The 20,278-nt window shown below is 40.3% G+C and overlaps 1 pseudogene; it reads right to left on the reverse strand.

Moving 5' to 3' along the window:
* Window positions 1-869: 869 nt before the first annotated feature.
* Window positions 870-19,590, reverse strand: LOC129692346 (olfactory receptor 4C45-like; annotated as a pseudogene).
* Window positions 19,591-20,278: the final 688 nt, after the last annotated feature.

The following is a 20,278-nucleotide window of genomic DNA, read 5'->3' on the forward strand; positions in this document are numbered from 1 at the left end:
GTCGAGGTGGATCTGAATAGCATACATTGTGCCTATAATAAAAATACATTGTATAATGTTTAATATTTTTCACATTAAATAAAGTAATTGTTTTGAACTCTTAACACTTGATCCCCACAGATATATGTCTAACAAAAAAATTAAAAAATGCATTTTATGAGTGTATTGGTCAGTGATAAATAGAGTTTAAGTTAAATTTAGATGGTATTTACTTTTTTATTTTATAGAAATTATTGTGGCTTCTTCATACTGCTCCTATCAGTCTTAATATGTCAGTCCAGTCTACTTGTATATACTTCCAATTAAGAATTGTGGTTTATATTTACATTATATATATATGTACATATATATATATAATTCAGCCATAACATGAATGGAATCCTAGCATTTGTGTCAATGAGAATAGGCAAATGGGACAGGATATAATGGGAATTAGATAGACACAAGAAGCCAAATACTCACTCATATGTGAAAGCCAAAGCATTTGATCTCACTGAAGTTGAGAGTAGAATAGTGGTCACAGAGGATAAGCAGGTTGGGACAGAGGAAGACTAAGGTGAAGTTAGATAATGGGTATCAAAATACACTTGTGCAGCAATAATTAGTTCTATGTAGAGTGGGTGACCATGCTCACTACAACCTGTTATATATTTTAAGAACAAGAAGAAAGCAGTTAAAGAATCTCAACACAATGAATAATTGATTTTAGTGTGGTGGAAAACTTGATATGCTGATTTGATTTCAGGTTTTGTCTGCATGGATTATTAGACTGTACATCACCAATAAATATAGTGATTATGCCAATTAAACAGAAAAAGAATTGAAGCAGAGAAAGATTGACTATTATGAAACAACACTAGACATTGCTTCTAAATATACAAATCACTAAGTTTATATATCATTAGCTTTTTTATTTGACCCCAGAACTTCTTCATAATTTTCTTGACTTTCTCATTTCTGAGGGTAAAGTGGAGAAAGAGGTCATGGGCCTTAGGTACAAATATGAACCAGATAAGACAACAACAGTGACATGAGAGGCACAGGTAAACAGTGCTTTACAGCATCCTTCTGAGCTGTTATTCCTCAGGGAGTGAAGGATGACTAAATAGGAAGCAACCAGAATAAAGAAAATAAACAAACACAGTGACCCACTATGGGCAGCAAGCAGAGGCCCAAGAGAGTGAATGTGAGTATATGTCAACTCAGGGAGTAGTATTATATCACATATAAAATGGTGGGGTATTAGGACCACAGAATGGTAACTGGTCCATAAAGTTTGTATTTTTCTATGGATGAATCCTAAGATTGCAGTGGTACCTACTAGGAATATGCACACAGGTCGGCTCATGATGGTCATATAGTGCAAGGGCTTACAGATGGCTACATAGTGATCATAGGCCATGGAAATAAAGATGATTTCAGCAGCAGCAAAAACAACAACAACCAAAAAACAAAAACAACCCTCCCCCCAAAACCCCAAAGAAATAAAAGCTCAGCAAAAAGCTGTGTCATGCAGCCAATGAAAAATATAGTGCTTTTCTCAGTGATTATGTCATAGTTAATTTTGGGTGCTATGGAAAAAGAGTATAAACCATCTATGATAGACAAGGAGGACAGAAAAATGTACATGGGAATAGCCAGGGCTGGGCTGATAAAGATGGTGACTGAGATGAGTATGTTACTTGCCATTGTCATCAAGTAGATTATTCACCACCCAATACATAAAATTTTGTACAGATCTGGGTCTTGGGTCAAGCCCAGGAGGATGAATTCTATGATATTGCTTATCCTTTCCAACAATTTAGCTCAGGCTGTGTGCATATGGTCATCTGAAAAAAATAGGGTGTCTCAGTGATGATAGTCAAAGTGAAACATGGAAATGCTCCATTACTTCTGGTCCCTGAGGTCTATGAAGTGTCATTTCTGCTTGTCTTTGCAGACAGTATCACATACCAGGCAGTTATAAAGATTGGATTGGATAGATTGGATTAGTCCTAGTAAATTTTCATGGAATAGTGACAGGACTTTACAAATACCATAAGAACTCTTTTCCTCTTATAAGGTTACCTTGTCCGGTCTCTGTATGAGGGCTTTCACCTTCTTTTATTGTATCTTTATTTGTCCTCTTTGACTGTCTTCTCTTAGAGGTCTGATCTTTTCTGAAGATGAAATGGAGGGGATCTGGGGGAAAGGGAAGATGAGAGAGCTAGGATTGGAGGAAGGGCAAATTATGGCTGGGGTATATTGAATGAAAGAAGAACCTATTTTCCAAAAAAAAAAAAAGGAAAGAAAAAAAAGCCAATTCTCATTATAACTGATGACATAGGTGACTTCCATAGCCTAACCAGTCTCTGACATGGCTTATTTTATTGTGTAAAAATATCACAATTTCTGTATCTATTCCTCCATTGAGGGACATCTGGGTTGTTTCCAGGTTCTTGCTATTACAAATAAAGCTGCTACAAACATGGTTGAGCAAATGTCCTTGTTCTGTACTTGAGCAAATTTTGGGTATATGCCTAGGAGTGGTATAGCTGGAACTTGAGGAAGCACTATTCCTAATTGTCTGACAGAGCACCAGATAGATTTCCAGAGTGTACCAGTTTACATTCCCACCAGCAGTGGAGGAGGGTTCCCCTTTCTCTACAACCTCTCCAGCATGTGTTGTCATGAGCAGACATGGGGTAAGATGATCAATCCTCGTTTAGAAAGACAGATGGGATGTGCATTGAATGTATGACAGGAGTCTACTGAGCGCATCTGAAAGACTCTAACTAGCAGTGTTTTCAAAGCAGATACAAAGACTCATGACCAAACCTTCGGCAGAGTACAGGGAATCATATGAAAGAAGGGGAGTTAGTGTGATGGGGAAAGAATAGGAGCTCCACAAGGACCAAATATATCTGGGCACAGGGTCTTTTCTGAGACTGACATTCAACCAAGGACCATGTATGGATATAACCTAGAACCTCTGCTGGGATGTAGTCTGTGGTAGCTCAGTAACCAATTGGTTTCCCATAGTGAGGGGAACAAGGACTATTTCTAACAAAACTTTCTTTTACACATAGAGTGTATGTAACTTTGGTCAAATTCACACTTCTCTTGGTAGACTTTCCTTAGGTCTTTGGATTAAAACTTGAATATATTTTTAGGCTTATATTTTGGGCGTTTTTGTCACCTGCTCATTCTTTCACAAATACTGTACACAATCATGATGGTTGTAGCTTTGTATTGAGTACAGAAGTCACATTGTCCCAATATGTGTACAACTTCTTCATAGTCCTGTTGTGAACTCTGAGGTTTTGTAGTGACACATAGCTTTGGAATCACCTTTCCTCTTATACATTTCTAAAAATGTTCTTTGGATTGTATTGAATTTATGCTGCAAATTGTTCTTTTTTAAAGACATTATTTAGTGGTGTCATTTACAGTAATACAAATGAGTAAAAGATATTCTACATAATCATGTATTTAGCAAACTACATTAGTGTGTAACTCTGAAAACTGATATGAAATAATGTACATAGCCATAAAAGGAGGAGATGGCAGCAGTTTCTGAAGCCTCAGGTGGGGCTGCTGCTGACTGAAGGTAGTTAGTGAACTCCAGCAGCATCTCTGTGGCAACAAAGTATAAACTAGCCATTCCCCTGATGCAGAGAGCTTTAGTTGGTCTGGTATGGTAAACTAGATCAGGTATCTGCCACTTCATGATAAGTTCACAGTTATTTTAAAGAAAATTCTTTTGTTTCGCTCAGAAATAAACTCTGTGTAAACCCCGTAAAGCAGAAGTCAATAGATCCCTCATCCGCACACTGCTGTAACTGTTACAATGGCATTTCCTGTCTCTGTAACTGTCACTGAGGCCATCTTGAGCCACTATGTAGGACTCACCTTATATTATGCTAAATTTAGGTGAAAACCCTAAACAACAGTTCACTAATATCTGAGCAGAAAAACCCACCAATGCCTGAGCTACCCCTCCACCCTACAGACATTATCCATGAGTTGGAGTTCAGACCAAACAGGAAAACCAGGAAATCCCAAACTCTCCTAAGTGCAGAATTTGAAATCCTCTCAATCCTCACTCTGAAAATCTCTACCCTAGAAAGCTGTACCCCATAATAAATCACATTAAAATGCTGTGTCTGCTCACTTCTCTACTGCCTTCTCCAGGGTGCAGAGGCAGCCACTCCTGGATTTCTTCCTCCACTGGCTGGATCCTCCAATATAAACTCCTTTCATTAGATTTACTGCCAGATCTGACTATCGTTGGAAGGAGAAAAGAAGCACAGCAGAGGAGAGGTGAAATAGGAGTAGGGCTGAGGCTCCTGATGTCCTTCCTCAGTTCAACTGGGGATACCCTCCCATGGGAGCTACAACACCTCTGCTGAAGAGGCCTCTTCTCAGAAGTATGTGCTTCTTTGACTTTCCTGTCTCAAGATTCCATTCCATAGGTACATTGTTCCACCTCAGAGCTCTTTGGTTTCTGGGCTCCCATATCTCAGGATGCCTTTTCATTGAGATACCCTCTCTCCTCAGATCTGTCTTGTTCCAAGGCTCCCAAGTCCCAGGACAGATTCCTATGTGAGCAGGCAGGCCAAGGGTTTTATCTGGAGGACCAATTCATTGGTGAGAGTTGCCTGTCAGGCTGGGAGGCAGTTTCTTCAGGAGTCATGCTGGAGCTTTTGCTCTGTAGCTGATCAGGCTTGAATGATTCAGTGTGAAGTGCTCTGAGCACTGCTGCTAGGTTTTGTGAGGAAAACTCAAGCAAGTTCCAAAGTCCCAAAATGCTGAGTGGAGGGTCACAGCCCATAAATGGGCAGAACAGGCTGCTGAGCAGTGCTAGCTGGAGTGGTTGGGTCCTGCCTGGTGGGAAAGGTGGAAAGACAGATGGAAGACAGGCACAAGTCATACTGAAATGCAAATCTCTGCAGGTGTGGAAAAGGTACAGCCCTGGCCTGGAGATCTGGGCCTGGTAGTATTATGCTGTGTCCCTCAGCAAAGTCTATGCCTAAGAGAGGTGCTCATGTCACTCAAGACTCACTGGCCCATCAGGGAGTCTAGTCAAAAGAGAAGGCAGGTCCTTCTGGGTACCCTGATCTGGGTTTTTCTCTGTTTCTGAGCAAGCTTGAACGTCTGTCTGTGATAAGATGTGAGAGCTGCTGCTGAATGTTGTGAGGGAAGCTCACTCAAGCCCCAAATTCCCAAAATGGTGAGTGGAAGGTCATTGCCCACAAATGGGAGTAGCAGGCTGCTGAGCACAGAGTGGTGGGTCCTGAAGCTGGATGGAAATACAGATTTGTACACTGTTGGAGGACAGTCACAAGGGCTATTGAAATACAAATGTGTGCAGATCTTGAAAAGGCATGGCCCTGAACAGGAAGCCTGGTACTGGTAGTGTTATGCTTTTTCCCCTTCTGCACACTCTAACCCTAAGTGAGGGGCTCATGTCACTCAAGACACACTGGCCAATCAGGGCCTGCCAGTATAAGAGGAGGTGTGTTCTTCCAGGTACCAAGGTACATTTGTTACTATTTAGGCAGCTTGCATATGGGTTGCCTAGCATCCCATGATGTCATCATGTGTCACCTGCCAGGTAGCCACACCTGACAGGCATCATTAAGTTTCTCCTCAAAAGGATCAACCTGCCACTTGTCATTCTCTTGCCCTCTCTTCTCTTGCCCTCTTGTCTCTTATCATCTCCCTTTTCTCTGTTGGGGCACACTACTCTCTTCTCCCTATTATGCCTTACTCTCTCCTCACTCACTCTCCATCTCCATCTAATAAACCTCTTTCATATAAAATTTGCTGTGTGCATCATCATTTCATTAGTCCTAACATATGGGCTTTTTGTCAGGAAGGACTATCCTGGTAGCACATGGTCTAGCCATTAAAGGACCCCTTTAATCTCACCAAGAGGCCTGCAATATTTTTTTTCCTGTTCCCTAACCACAATTTAAAACCTCCACTTTCTCTCAGCTGCCCTTACTGCACACACCTGTACCTCTGCTCAAGGCTGCTCAGACTCAGCATCCTGTCAGATGCTCTGACCACCAAGCACCAGGGAGGAATCTAACCCAGGATGCACCAAAACCAGTTTGAGGAAACTGCTCACACCAGACGCTGAAACTGCCACTTCAGACACAGACACAGCCTGCTTCTAAGCTATTGCTATTAGGTAAGCAATTGCTGGGGACCCTGTGCACACAGAGATGGCTTTAAATTGCACTGCTGCCTCAGGCCCCATGGGAGAGATTTTAAATTTCCTTGAATGCCTGCAAGAGGCTGTCTTGCAGAGGAGGGTTTTCAGTTGTGTAGACTTCCAACCAGCTGTGCCACATGCAGGCATAGTTTCAAACCAGGCCATTACAGCTTTCCCACCAGAGAGCACCTGGCCTCTCTGTGTTGCCACAGATGCACACCACACATGGCAAGCTGCCATGTTGATAGAGAAGCCATGCCATGCACTTGCCCCACCCTCACTCCTGCAAAAGTCCATGCAGCACATTATAAACACTGGCTCTCAATATTTCTGACCTCAAAGGTACTACTTCCAAGCGTTTAAAAATATTTTCTTCCTGTTTTCTGTACAGTCTGCTCTTTATATATATTAATATATATATATATATATATATATATATATATAATGCTGTGATTCTTATTTCCCTTTTTTAAATTTTCTCTGTGTTTACATTTATAAGACTTCCTTAATCATAAGTAACTGTTGATTTTATCGCCTTTTAGACTAGGACAGCAACAAGACTCATTTTAAATTGATTTGGATTTTTAAAAAAATTCAAATTCAAAGTTATGTTTTACAATATATATGATTCAACCCTGGTTCAAAGTAATTTTTTAATGGTAAAATTTCAAAGTTAAAAAGGTCTATTCAAATTAAGCTAATTTAAAATCTACATCTAACTGCCTATGTCTTTATCAATTTCTAAATTATTAAATGCTGTTTCTCCTGCCATGAGCTGCCTATGATCAGATTCACCAGTGGGCTTTCTGGCTAATACTTTTGCTATACTTAATTTGAATGTAATTTTAAAATTGCTTTATACTGTTCTACTATATTGTTGGTTTTAAAACTCATAACTCAGGGGTTATACCATAAAAGGTTTTACCAATACTGTAAATTAAGATCTATTAATTTTAAAGGCATTTATTTATGTTAAAATTTGATCATCTTCACCATGAAAAGGTTAATATATGCTTGGTCTTGTTTTCTAAAAAAATATATTATTATTAATCTATAGTATAGCCTTAGACTTTTATAAGCTATAAACTTTTTATATACTAAATCATACAAAAACTGTTATGCTCTCACTTTCATGGATTATATTTATGACTTTTAATGTTCCAACTTAATAGGGACAAAACTTAAAATCCTAATATTTGATGGTTAATGAATGCTAGTTAATAGTCAGTCATCTCTGCCATAGACTCCTGTCCTGAGGGGCCTATGAAAGACTGTACCTAGCAGTGTACTGAAGCAGATACTGAGACTCATAACCAAACCTTAGGCAGAGTGCAGGGAATCATATGAAAGAAGGGGGAGTTAGTATGTCCTGGAGAGGACAGAAGCTCCACAAGGACCAAATATATCTGGGCACAGGGGTCTTTTATGAGATTATTTCTCCAACCAAGGATCATGTATGAATATAACCTAGAACCCTGGTTCAGATATAGCCCATGATAGCTCAGTATCCAAGTGGGTACCCTAGTAAGGGGAACACGAACTATTTCTGACATTAACTCAATGGCTGGCTCTTTGACCTCCCCTCCAAGGGAGGAGCAACCCTGCTAGGCCATAGAGGAGGACTTTGCAGGCATCCCTGAAGATACCTGATAAATCAGGGTCAGATTAAAAGGGGAGGAGGTCCTCCACTATCAGTGGACTTGAAAAGTAGCAAGGAGGAGATGAGGGAGGGAGGGTGAGATAGGGAGGGAGGGCGAAACAGCTGGGATACAAAGTTAACAAACTGTAACTAATATTAAAAAATTAAAAATAGTTGAAAAAATAGTCATCTCATAGATGATCAAGTCCTCTAACATGTCCAAAAATAAATTTATAGTCATACGATGCAAACATGGTCTTACTGCCATCTTTAATAAACAGCTGAGGATAGTCCCTGAGTCACCATGCAGGAGTTGGTAAAAATAATAAAAAAAAGACCCTTCCTGATATGTTCATCTACAGCAAAATCTATGCTCCAGACCTTGGCTGCTCTGAGACTGTTGGCATTCCTGCACAAAAAAACAAGAGGTCTGCTATGCCCCATCTCACTGGGGTATAGCCAAAAGTCAATTCTGCCAGGTGACTGTTTCAAATGCAGCCAAAGGAGACACTGGTCCCACAGCTGCCTCAACAAGCCATGACTGCCTGCTGGCAGACTGGCCTTTAAAAGTCAAAATTCTCCCATGCAGGCTTGTTCTCTGTGCCCAGCCATGGAGGCTCAACCAGCACAAGAGCCACAGACACTTCCAGCCTTCCAGCTCCTTGGCCTGGCGAAGGACAAATGGCTCCTTAATTCAGCAATCTCCACCACCCTCGCCCAACCCAAGGTAACATTACATGTCTGTTTTGGCCTCACAAGTTACCAACTTCTGTCTTGGGACACTTCAGATGTCTTCTGAGTTCTCTTTATATGCAGGAGACCAGGCTTAAGCCTGGGTCCTAGAGCTCTTACTGTCAGTCCTAGACACAACATGCCTTGTTTTCAGACTCAAGAAATAGGCCAGGATATAACCTTTTGTCATCTCTTTAGCTAAAGGACAATAAATGTTCATAACAGTCTCACCTATGTCTCATGGTAAGTGACTAGATTCTTAGGCCTAATGATGTTTGAGTATCTAAGAAAATGTTTTAAGGTTGGTGAAAAGTTATAGATGTTTGCAAGTTTAAATATTTTAAGGTTGGTAAATGCAAGTTATAAATGTTGCAAAGTCTAAGGTGATTTAAGGTATCCTAAATAGGTAAAAAAGGCTTAATATTTCCCCCTGTTGCTATGCTACTGTTACTTTGATGGTCCAGAGCTTTGACCTTTATCAATAGAGTTCTGATTTATTAATTTGACTCTAATTCAAAACATTCCACTATACTACACACTTTCATGGTTCCATTTTAAATCTCCATAAGGTTAAGATCAAGTGAGCTTTTGTCCCTTCAACTTCACAAAAGTTTTTTGCTTTCTCAGAGCTCATCTTAAAGAATGCTTATCGTGTTAACACAAATTGTATGTCTCCATTTTCTGCAAGTTATATTTCAGTGCAGATTACAGTTGTTATGCTAACATGTCCAAAGTTTTATCTCCTTCATAAAACTTCAAAGTAATTCTTGTAAACTGCAGGAAATCCATCTGAATCCACCTCTCAGGTCAATTGGGCTCCAGATAAGTACTGCATTTATTGTTTATCTCCCCTTTCCCTGGTTTTGGGACTTCGCTTTTCTGGCTACCTGATTGCTGCATGTCTGCATCCAACACCAGCTGATTGGTGAGTCTTCCATTCTGGTTGGTATCAATTCCTAGCTACATCCACACATCTAACACCAACCATTTGGTGAATCTTCACTTCTGATTGGGGCAAATGCGTCCTATCACTCTCACCAACCTACATTCAAACCCTTCACCTAGACCCTCCTTCTCTCTTGGTTAAGTCTTTCCTTCTACTGGCACGGTTTCTTTTCATCTGCCTCACTTGTTTAAAAAACTCCTAGCTAGGTAAACTGTAGCTGCTATGTGCTGCTGATCAGCTGTTGGAACAGATTGTACACATTACTCTTCTCAAACCTTGCTCTTTGGACACCTTGACAGTCACTGACTCCTACCTGCTCAATGGAAATAGTCCATTCATCTGTTCCTCCAGATTCTCCACTAGGATTTCTTCTGGAAAACTTCAGATTTCTACACGTAGAGCCCGCTTTAAGATCCTCTAAGCATACACACTTCTGTAACCAAACTTGGCTTCAATTTCCTTAGATGAGAGATCCAAAGCAGAGCCTTCTTAATTACCACCAGTGATTTGGTAACTGGAGGTTCCCTCAGTTAAATTGAGGCACCCATATTTAAGTATCTGACCCAAAGCTTCCGACTCTGTTCTCTCTCTCAAAATTTTTAAATGTACACCCGAATGAATTTTCTGCATAATCTACTTAACTTTGTCTTCTGCCTATATATGTGTATCGTACCAGATGCAGATATTTCCTATATCCACAACAGCGCCAAAGCAGCTACCACAAGCATTCCAGTCTGACCTCACAGACTTCCTTTTTTTCATTTTTCAAGAGTCAACTTTGTTTAATTCTTACAACTTTACAAAAGAGATTTTTTAAATCTACATTTTATTTAATTTTTCTTCTTAATTTTATTTTTCTTATTAGTTACATTTTTTTAACTCTGTATCCCAGCTGTATCCCGCTCCCTCATTCCCTCCCCAATTCCCCCTCCCTCCCTCATCTCCTCCCTGCCCCTTTCCAAGTCCACTGATAGGGGAGGACCTCCTCCCTTTTCATCTGACCCTGTTTTTTCAGGTTTCTTCAGGAATGGCTGCAATGTCCTCCTCTGTGGCCTAACAGTACTGCTCCTCCCTTGGGGGGTGGGGAGGTCAAAGAGCCTGCCATTGAGTTTCTGTTAGAAATAGTCCTTGTTCCCCTTATTATGGGAAACCAATTGGTTACTGAGCTACCACAGGCTACATCCCAGCAGAGGTTCTAGGTTATATCCATACATGGTCCTTGGTTGAATGTCAGTCTCAGAAAAGACCCTGTGCCCAGATATATTTGGTCCTTGTGGAGCTCCTATTCTTTCCCCATCACACTAACTCCCCTTCTTTCATATGATTCCCTGTACTCTGCCGAAGGTTTGGTTATGAGTCTTAGTGTCTGCTTTGACACACTGCTCAGTAGAGTCTTTCAGATGCCTTCTGCAGTAGACTCCTGTCATACATTCAATGCAAATCCCATCTGTCTTTCTAAATGAGGATTGATTATCTTACCTCTTGTCCTCTCTCTTGATTATCATTTTTAGGTGTATAGATTTCATTATGTTTAGCATATCTTATAGGTCTACATAAGCGAGTATATAACGTCATTGTCTTTCTCCTTCTGGGATATTTCACTCAGAATGATCTTTTCTAAATCCCACCATTTGCCTGCAAATTTCATGATTTCCTCATTTTTGATTGCTGAGTAGTATTCCATTGTGTAAAAATATCACAATTTCTGTATCCACTCCTCAGTTGATGGACATCTGGGCTGTTTCCAGGTTCTGGCTATTACAAATAAAGCTGTTATAAACATGGTTGAGCAAGTATCTCTGTTGTGTACTTGAGCAAATTTTGGGTATATACCTAGCAGTGGTATAGCTGCGTCTTGAGGAAGCACTATTCCTAATTGTCTGAGAAAGTGCCAGATAGACTTCCAAAGTGGTTGTACCAGTTTACATTCTCACCAGCAGTGGAGGAGGGTTTCCCTTTCTCCACAACCTCTCCAGCATGTGTTATCACTTGAGTTTTTCATCTTGGCCATTCTGATGGGTGTAAAGTGAAATCTCAGGGTCGTTTTGATTTGCATTTCCCTAATGCTAATGAAGTTGAGCATTTCTTTAAGTGTTTCTCTGCCATTTGATATTCCTCTGTTGAGAATTCTCTGTTTATCTCTGTTCCCCATTTTGTAATTGGATTACTTGGTTTGCTGCTTTTCAGCTTCTTTGGTTCTTTGTATATCCTGGATATTAGGCCTCTGTCAGAAAAAGGGTTAGTGAAGATTCTTTCCCAATCTGTAGGCAGTCGTTTTGTTTTGATGACAGTGTCCTTTGCTTTACAGAAGCTTTTCAGTTTCATAAGGTTCCAATTATTGATTTTTGCTCTTAGAGCCTGTGCTGTTGCTGTTCTGTTCGGGAAGTTGTCTCCTGTGCCAATGAGTTCTAGGGTCTTCCCCACTTTTTCTTCTAACAGATTTAGAGTATCTGGTTTTATGTTGAGGCCTTTGATCCACTTGGACTTTAGTTTTGTGCAGGGTGATAAATATGGATCTATTTTCATTTTTCTGCATGTAGACATCCAGTTGGACCAGCACCATTTGTTGAAGATGCTGTCTTTTTTCCATTGAATGGTTTTGGCTTCTTTGTCAAAACTCGAGTATTCATAGGTGTGTGGGTTTATTTCTGGGTCTTCTATTTGGTTCCATTTATCCTCCTTTCTGTTTTTATGCCAATACCATGCAGTTTTTATTACTATTGCTCTGTAGTACAGCTTGAGATTGGGGATGGAGATACCTCCAGATGATCTGTTGTTGTACAGGATTGTTTTGGAGATTCTGGGTTTTTTCTTTCTCCATATGAATCTGAGAATCTTTTTTTTCAAGGTCTGTAAAGAATTGAGTTGGTATTTTGATGGGAATTGCATTGAATCTGTAGATTGCTTTTGGCAGGATGGCCATTTTCACAATGTTAATCCTACCAATCCATGAGCATGGGAGATCTTTCCATCTTCTGATATGTTCTTCAATTTCTTTCTTCAGAGACTTGATGTTTTTCTCAAACAGGTCTTTTACTTGCTTGGTTAGTGTCACCCAAGGTATTTTATGTTATTAGTGGCTATTGTGAAGGGTGTTGTTTCCCTAATTTCTTTCTCGGCCCTTTTGTCTTTTGTATACAGGAGGGCTTCTGATTTTTTTGAGTTGATTTTGTATCCTGCCACTTTGCTGAAGGTGTTTATCAGCTGGAGGAGTTCTCTTGTTGAATTTTTGGGGTTCCTCATATATACTATCATATCATCTGCAAATAGTGACACTTTGACCTCTTCCTTTCCTATTTGTATCCCCTTGATCTCCTTTAGTTGTCTTATTGCTCTGGCTAGGACTTCAAGTACTATGTTGACGAGGTATGGAGAGAGTGGACAGCCTTGTCTTGTCCCCGATTTCAGTGGGATTGATTTAAGTTTCTCTCCATTGAGTTTGATGTTGGCTATAGGCTTGCTGTATATTGCCTTTACTATCTTTAGATATGTGCCTTGTATCCCTGATCTCTCCAAGACTTTAAACATGAATGGGTGTTGGACTTTGTCAAATGCTTTCTCAGCATTTAAGGAGATGATCATGTGCTTTTTCTCCTTCAGTTTGTTTATGTGGTGGGATTACATTGATGGATTTCCATATGTTGAGCCACCCTTGCATGCCTGGGATGAAGCCTACTTGGTCATGGTGGATGATATCTTTGATGTGTTCTTGGATTCGGTTTGCAAGTATTTTATTGAGTATTTTTGCATCAATGTTCATAAGAGAGATAGGTCTGAAGTTCTCTTTTTTTGTTGGGTCTTTGTGTGGTTTAGGTATCAGGGTGACTGTCGCTTCATAGAATGAGTTTGGTAATGTACCTTCTGTTTGTATTCTGTGGAATAGTTTGAGGAGAATTGGTGTGAGCACTTCTTTGAAGGTCTGGTAGAATTTCGCGCTGAATCCATCTGGCCCAGGGCTTTTTTTGGAGGGGAGACTGTGAATGACTGCTTCAATTTCCTCGGGGAATATACGGCTATTCAGTCTTTCTACCTGATCTTGACTTAATGTTGGAATTGGAATCTATCAAGAAAATTGTCCATTTCATTGAGGTTTTCAAATTTTGTGGCATATAGGCTTTTGTAGTATGACCTAATGATTGTTTGAATTTCCTCAGTGTCTATAATTATGTCACCCTTTTCATTTCTGATTTTGCTGATATGGATAGATTCTCTCCACTTTTTAGTTAGTTTGGCTAAGGGTTTGTCTATCTTGTTGATTTTTCTCAAAGAACCAGCTTTTTGTGTCATTGATTCTTTGAATAGTTTTATTTGTTTCTAATTGATTGATTTCAGCCCTGAGTTTGATTATTTCCAGCCTTCTGCTCCTCTTGGGTGTATCTGCTTCTTTTTTTTCTAGTGTTTTCAGTTGGGCCATTAAGGTGCTTGTATGTGATGTTAAAAATTTCTTCTTGAAAGCACTTAGTGCTATAAATTTTCCTTTGAGCACTGCTTTTAATGTGTCCCATAAATTTGGGTATGTTTTGCCTTCATTTTCATTGAATTCTAGGAAGTCTTTAATTCCTTTCTTTATTTCTTCCTTAACCCAGCTGTCATTGAGTAATAAGATGTTCAGTTTCCATGTGCGTGTCAGCTTTTTGTTATTTCTGTTGGTGTTGAGGTCCAGTTTTAGTCCATGGTGGTCAGATAGAATATATGGGATTATTTCAATCTTTTTGTATCTGTTGAGGCTTGCTTTGTGACCAACTATATGGTCTATTTTGGAGAAGGTTCCATGTGGTGCTGAAAAGAAGGTATACTCTTTTGAGTTTGGATGAAAAGATCTGTAGACATCTATTAGGTCCATTTGATTTAGGAACTCTGTAAGTGTTTTTATTTCCCTATTTGTTTTCTGTCTAGTTGATCTATCCCTTGGTGAGAGTAGAGTGTTGAAGTCTCCCACTATTAAGGTATTAGGATCAATGTGTGATTTAAGCTTTAATATTGTTTCATTTATGAATGTAGGTGCTCTTGTATTTGGGGCATAGATATTCAAAATTGTGATGTCCTCTTGGTGGATTTTTCCTTTGATGCGAATATAGTGGCCGTCCTTATCTTTTTTGATTAACTTGAGTTGAAAGTCTATTTTATTAGATATTAGGATGGCTACTCCAGCTTCTTTTCTGGAACCATTTGCTTGAAAAACATTTTTCCAACCCTTTACTCTGAGGTACTGTTTGTGTTTCTTGGATGCAGCAGAATGTTGGATCCTGTTTCTGCAACCATTCTGTTAGTCTGTGTCTTTTTATTGGGCAGTTGAGTCCGTTGATGTTGATAGATACTAGTGACCAACAATTGTTACTTAATTTTGGTGTGGGGTTGGTGGTGTCACTGAGTTTCATTGCTTGTATTCTTTTGTTTTTGTTTTTGTTGTTGTTGTGTAGTTATCTATTTCCTCTGTTTCCTTAGATGTAGTTTTCTTCTTTGGTTTGGAGTTTCCCTTCTAGTAACTTCTGTAGAGCTTGGTTACTATGTAGATATTGTTTAAATTTGGTTTTGTCTTGGAATATCTTGAATTCTCCATCTATGTTGATTGAAAGTTTTGCTGGGTATAGTAGTCTGGGTTGGAATCTGTGGTCCCTTAAGGACTGTATGATTTCTGTCCAAGCCCTTCTGGCTTTCATAGTTTCTGTTGAGAAATCTGGTGTGATTCTGATAGGTCTACCTTCATATGTTATTTGGCCTTTTTTCCTTGCTGCTTTTAGAATTTTTTCTTTGTTCTGTAGGTTCAGTGTTTTGACTATGATGTGACGTGAAGAATTTCTTTTCTGGTCTAGTCTACTTGGTGTTCTGTAGGCCTCTTTTATGTTTATGGACATCTCCTTTAATTTGGGAAAGTTTTCTTCTATATTTTCTTGAAAATATTTTCTGGACCTTTGAGCCTGATGTCTTTCTTCTACTCCTATTATTATTCTTAGATTTTGTCTTTTCATGGTGTCCTTGATTTCTTGGATGTTTTGTGTTTGGAACTTTTCTGATTTTATTTTTTCCTTGAGAGACGTGTCAATTTCGGCAAGTGTATCTTCGGCTCCTGAGATTCTTTCTTCCATCTCTTGTATTCTGTTGGTGATGCCTACCTTTGTAGTTCCTGATCTTTTCTCTATGTTCTCTATTTGTGTTTTCTTTATTGATTCTAATTCTGTTTTCATGTCTTGCACCATTTCCTTCATCTGTTTGAATGTGGATTCCTGCTATTCAATGACAGCTTCTATTTTTTTGTCCATTTCCTCTCTATGTATCACTAATTGTGCCTCTACTTCTTTGGCTATAATTGCCTGTATTTTTATGAGAGCTTTGTTTATTTCTTCTTTATTTGCCTTCATTTGTGTGGACATTTCTTTGAGAGCTTTGTTCATTTCTTCTTTGTTTGGCTCAATTTTCGTGGTCATTTCTCTGAGAGCTCTATTTGTTTCCTCTTTGTTCATCTTGATTTCTTTGGCTATTTCTCTGAGGGCTTTGTTCATTTCATCTTTATGGGCCTCTAATAGCTGGAGAAACATAGTTTTGAGGTCGTTTTCTTGTATATCTAGTGAATTGAAGTGTCCATTGTTTTGGGGGGTTGCTGATGAGGTGATTATGTCCTCATTTTTGTTGGGTGTGTTCTTACGTCTGCCTCTAGCCATCTGGTTATTTATAATCCTCACTGTTTGTTTCTCGAGTTTGTAGTTCAGGCTATGATCATCTCTTTCTGTTTTCTCGACTGTTTTTTCAGGAAGATGAGAGAGGTTCACTGGTTTAGGAGTGTGCGTTGTGGTTTCAGTTTTGCCTAAGTAAGGAATGTGACGCTGGCACTATTCGCATGTACTTTTAGTGGGCGCAGTGTGCATGCATGGATTCTCTGACTATTGCAGTGGCCTGCAGGCCACTATTATGCAGTTCTGTCTGAGATCCAGGGATTGTTTGTGGACCCACAAGGCAGAGGCTTCAACGTTGGGGTCGCTATCCCAAGAATCCCTATGATGCCCACACTAGGGGTGTGGGTGGCAGGGATCTCATCTGGTTGCTTCTGTGGAGAGGCCCTGGGTCTGGGGCAAACTCTCCTTAGAAGGCTTACTCACTCTCTTGCAGGACCAGTTGGAATGCACAGGGGTTCCCCTTGCTCTCTACTCTCTGAATTGTTTCTGCTGCGGAAAATGTGTGGGTAGGCTAACAGTCAGCTCTGTGGCACTGTGGCCACAGGACTAGGTGACCACCTTTCCCTTTGCCAGGAGGGGTTATGTCGACTGGTCCCGGGGTAGCACGGGAAAGAGTTAGGTTGAGTGTTCTCAATCCCAGATCCCGGGCCCAGATCTCTCTGCCAGAAGCAGCCTGGTGGTAGAACCTATGTTTTCTGATTCCGAGAGAATACCAGGTATGGTTGAGTGTCCTCAGATCCAGAGTTTGGGTTTCTCTGCCAGAGGCTGATGGGTGAGCTGGAGAGGGGGTGCTGTGTCCTGTGGCAGGCTGCCTCTCTGTCCTTCTCCTCTGACTGTCCCCTCCACTAGGGCAAGCTTATGGTGGTGCTCTCAGGGGAGTGCCAGAAGGGGTTGGGACTTCTCAGTTCCAATCCTGAGCCAGGGTTTCTCTGCCAGGGGTCGGGGAGCTGCCAGTGTTAGGACTTGGTGCTAGACCTTATTGCACTGGACCCGGGAGAATCTCAGGTTGTGTTGAATGACCACAGTCCCAGATCCTGAGCTGAAGTTTGTTTGCTAGGAGCAGCCAGCAGCACTGGGGTCCGGGCGCTGTGAAGCCACTGTGTGCTTCTCTATCCCTCCACTCCACCATGGCAGGGTTATGGCGGCATTCTAGTTCTCAGGGGAGTGGCCGAAAGGATTGGGTTTTCTCAGCCCCGATCTCGGGTTTTGTTGTTGTTGTTTTTTTTTTTGTGGGAGCTGTAGCTCTAGCTGGAGCTGGGGTACAGACAGTGTGGTCTGTGGCAGATTCTGCTGGATGCCTCCTGCCTCCTCCGAAGAGGGAGTAGGGTTTTGGGTGCCAGGAAGTGCCTGGGGATCACCTCCCGGGGTGTCTCCTCCCAGAGGAGTCTGCCGTGACCTGATTCTAGATGAACTCAGATCATGGTTAGTCTCTTTCTTCTTGGAAGTCTAGATAACTCTGTTCTGGGTTGATCAGCCCCTTCACTTACCAATTTCTGCGTTGTGGGTCCTCTCCCCTTCAGCTAAGCTGCACATTAGCTGCCGCCATCTTGGAAGTCGATTTGATTCTTTTTTATCGTTAGATCAAATTATGAAATTAATTCATACAGATAAATATATTTATTAGTATAAAGAAATGACTGTGGTAAATCTTTCACATGTGCCAATTATCTTTGCAGGCATGAAAGCAGTCATACTGGAGAGAAACCCCCTGAATACATTCTATGTGGTATAGCCTTTGCCTATACCAATGATCTCCTAAGGAATAAAAAAAAAACACACATTGGAGAAAAGCCTTATGAATGTAATCAATGTGGTAAAGCCTTCGCACAACACAAATATCTCTTAATACATAAAACAAGACACACTGGAGAGAAACTTTATGAATGTACACAGCGTGGTAAAGCCTTTGCACGTAACAGCAATCTGAAAATACATAAAAGAACACATGCTGGAGAGAAACCTTATGAAAGTATCCAATATGGTAAAGTCTTTGCATGGCAGAGTAGTTTTCAAGAACATAAAAAAAAACACACAGTGAAGAGAAGCCTTGTGAATGTAATTAGTGTGATAAAGGCTTTGCATGTAACAGTCGTCTCTTAAAACAAGAACACATACTGGAGTGAAACCCTACGAGTATAATCATGTGACAAAGCCTTTGCACAAAACATGTCCTAATACGTGAAAGAACACATACTGGAAAGAAGCTGTATGACTGTAACCAATGTGGAAAAACATTTGAACTTCAGAATCATCTTCATACTCATGAAAGAAATCATACTGGACAGAAAGCCAATGAGTGGTTTTAACAGGGTAAATCCATTCCACATTTGTATAATCTTCATCATCATGAAAGAATTCATACTGGAGAGAAAACTCATGAATGTGCTAAAATGGTGAGGCCTTGCACAAATCTATAGTAGTCATCGTCATAAAAGTATTTGTACTGGAGAGGAATTCTATGAATACAGGCAATATGGTGAGGCCTTTTGTGTTCTTCGGTCCACTGAGATCCAACAGAACTGAAAAACCAGCTCATTGCAAATGGCCTCCCTTTTCTGAAGGGAGAGGGGAGATCAAATAGGGGCAATAGGAATGGAGGGTAATACTGGGGGAGAGAAGGGAGTGGGCTAAGTTTGGGATATAAAGTAAATAAACTCATTTTTAAAAAAAGAATACAATGAATGGTAAATATCAATTACATTCAAAAGTACTATAAAATAAAGTGTATACAGAATACTTATGGATAAGCTTGATTCTCACCATCTTCTGTTTTTAATTGCCTCACTTTATACAAAAAAAATTTTAGTCAAGTGGGTGAATATGTGGTGAATGGTGAACTAACACAAGTCAGGAAGTTGTCTGAGAGTAACACAACAGTGGTAACCTGTAGAAGTTTCTTTATGTACACATGTCTATTGTTCCAGGGGTTCTATTGAAAAACATCACAACCCAGACTGAATTTTAACAGATGAATGAGGAGGCTCTCTCTTCCATGTAATACCCTGCTGCTGACCTAGTTGTGTAACTATTACAACACATCTGTAGCACTCATGGAATTTGGCTTCCCTGTAAGTTTTCTCTGCCTGACTTCACCTGGAGAGTGTCTTTAGACATAGATGCCAGCAACCACATTTGATAGATGGCCTTTGACACAGATCCCTGATAACTCTCCCCTCCCTTCAAAAATAGGATAATTAATAACTGTGTTCCTGTTCATATGATAGGAATGTGCTGTTTCATGCAAACCAAGCATCCTTGAAGTGCCTAGTTTTAAACAGTTACGTACACGTATCCATGGAGCATCGCAGTCACTCCCCAAGGGGTAGATCACATTTGTTTTCTGGAATTAAAGTTGAACTTACTTTCTGAGGTAGTTTTCAGAGAGTCTGATCACTGTCATGCTTGTGGGTCTTCCAAGATTTACACCTCATCTTCTGCCCCTCCTGCCTTCCTGGGCTGGTGGGAAACAGCCCTCCAGGCGAAGGGGAACCACATTCTCTGAAACGCTTGTAATCAAATGTTTCAGACTCCATAGCATTTCATATTTCACATGTTTCTGGATGTGAGTTGGCCATTCAACCAGTGCCTTGGGGGTGGAAGTCTGTAAAATGAGTTATACCTAGTGTTTATTTCACAGTAATGTTGCAGACAAGCTTTAGTGTATGGAATCTTCTGAGGTGAGCACAGTGGCCTATGGAGAAGAAATAAGAGCAGAAATTTTATTTCCTTGTTTTTAATAGCTAAGTAGTATTCCGATAAGGTATGGGTGGATGGCACAGAAGGGGAACTCCTCTTTTGAGTGGACTAGTGAAAAGGGATATATAATGAATAAATTGTGAAAAAATAAAAATAATTAGAAAGACAAATGGGATGTGCATTGAACTTATGACAGGAGTCTACCACAAAAGGCATCTGAAAGACTCTACCTAGCAGTGTTTCAAAGCAGACACTAAGACTCATAACCAAACCCTCGGCAGAGTGCAGGGAATCATATGAAAGAAGGGAAGTTAGTATGATATGGAAAGGATAGGAGCTCTACAAGGACCAAATATATCTGGGCACAGGGTCTTTTCTGAGACTGACACTCA

This window comes from Psammomys obesus, unplaced genomic scaffold, assembly GCF_907164565.1.
Source record: "Psammomys obesus unplaced genomic scaffold, mPsaObe1.curated_primary_1811, whole genome shotgun sequence".
Taxonomy (NCBI): domain Eukaryota; kingdom Metazoa; phylum Chordata; class Mammalia; order Rodentia; family Muridae; genus Psammomys; species Psammomys obesus.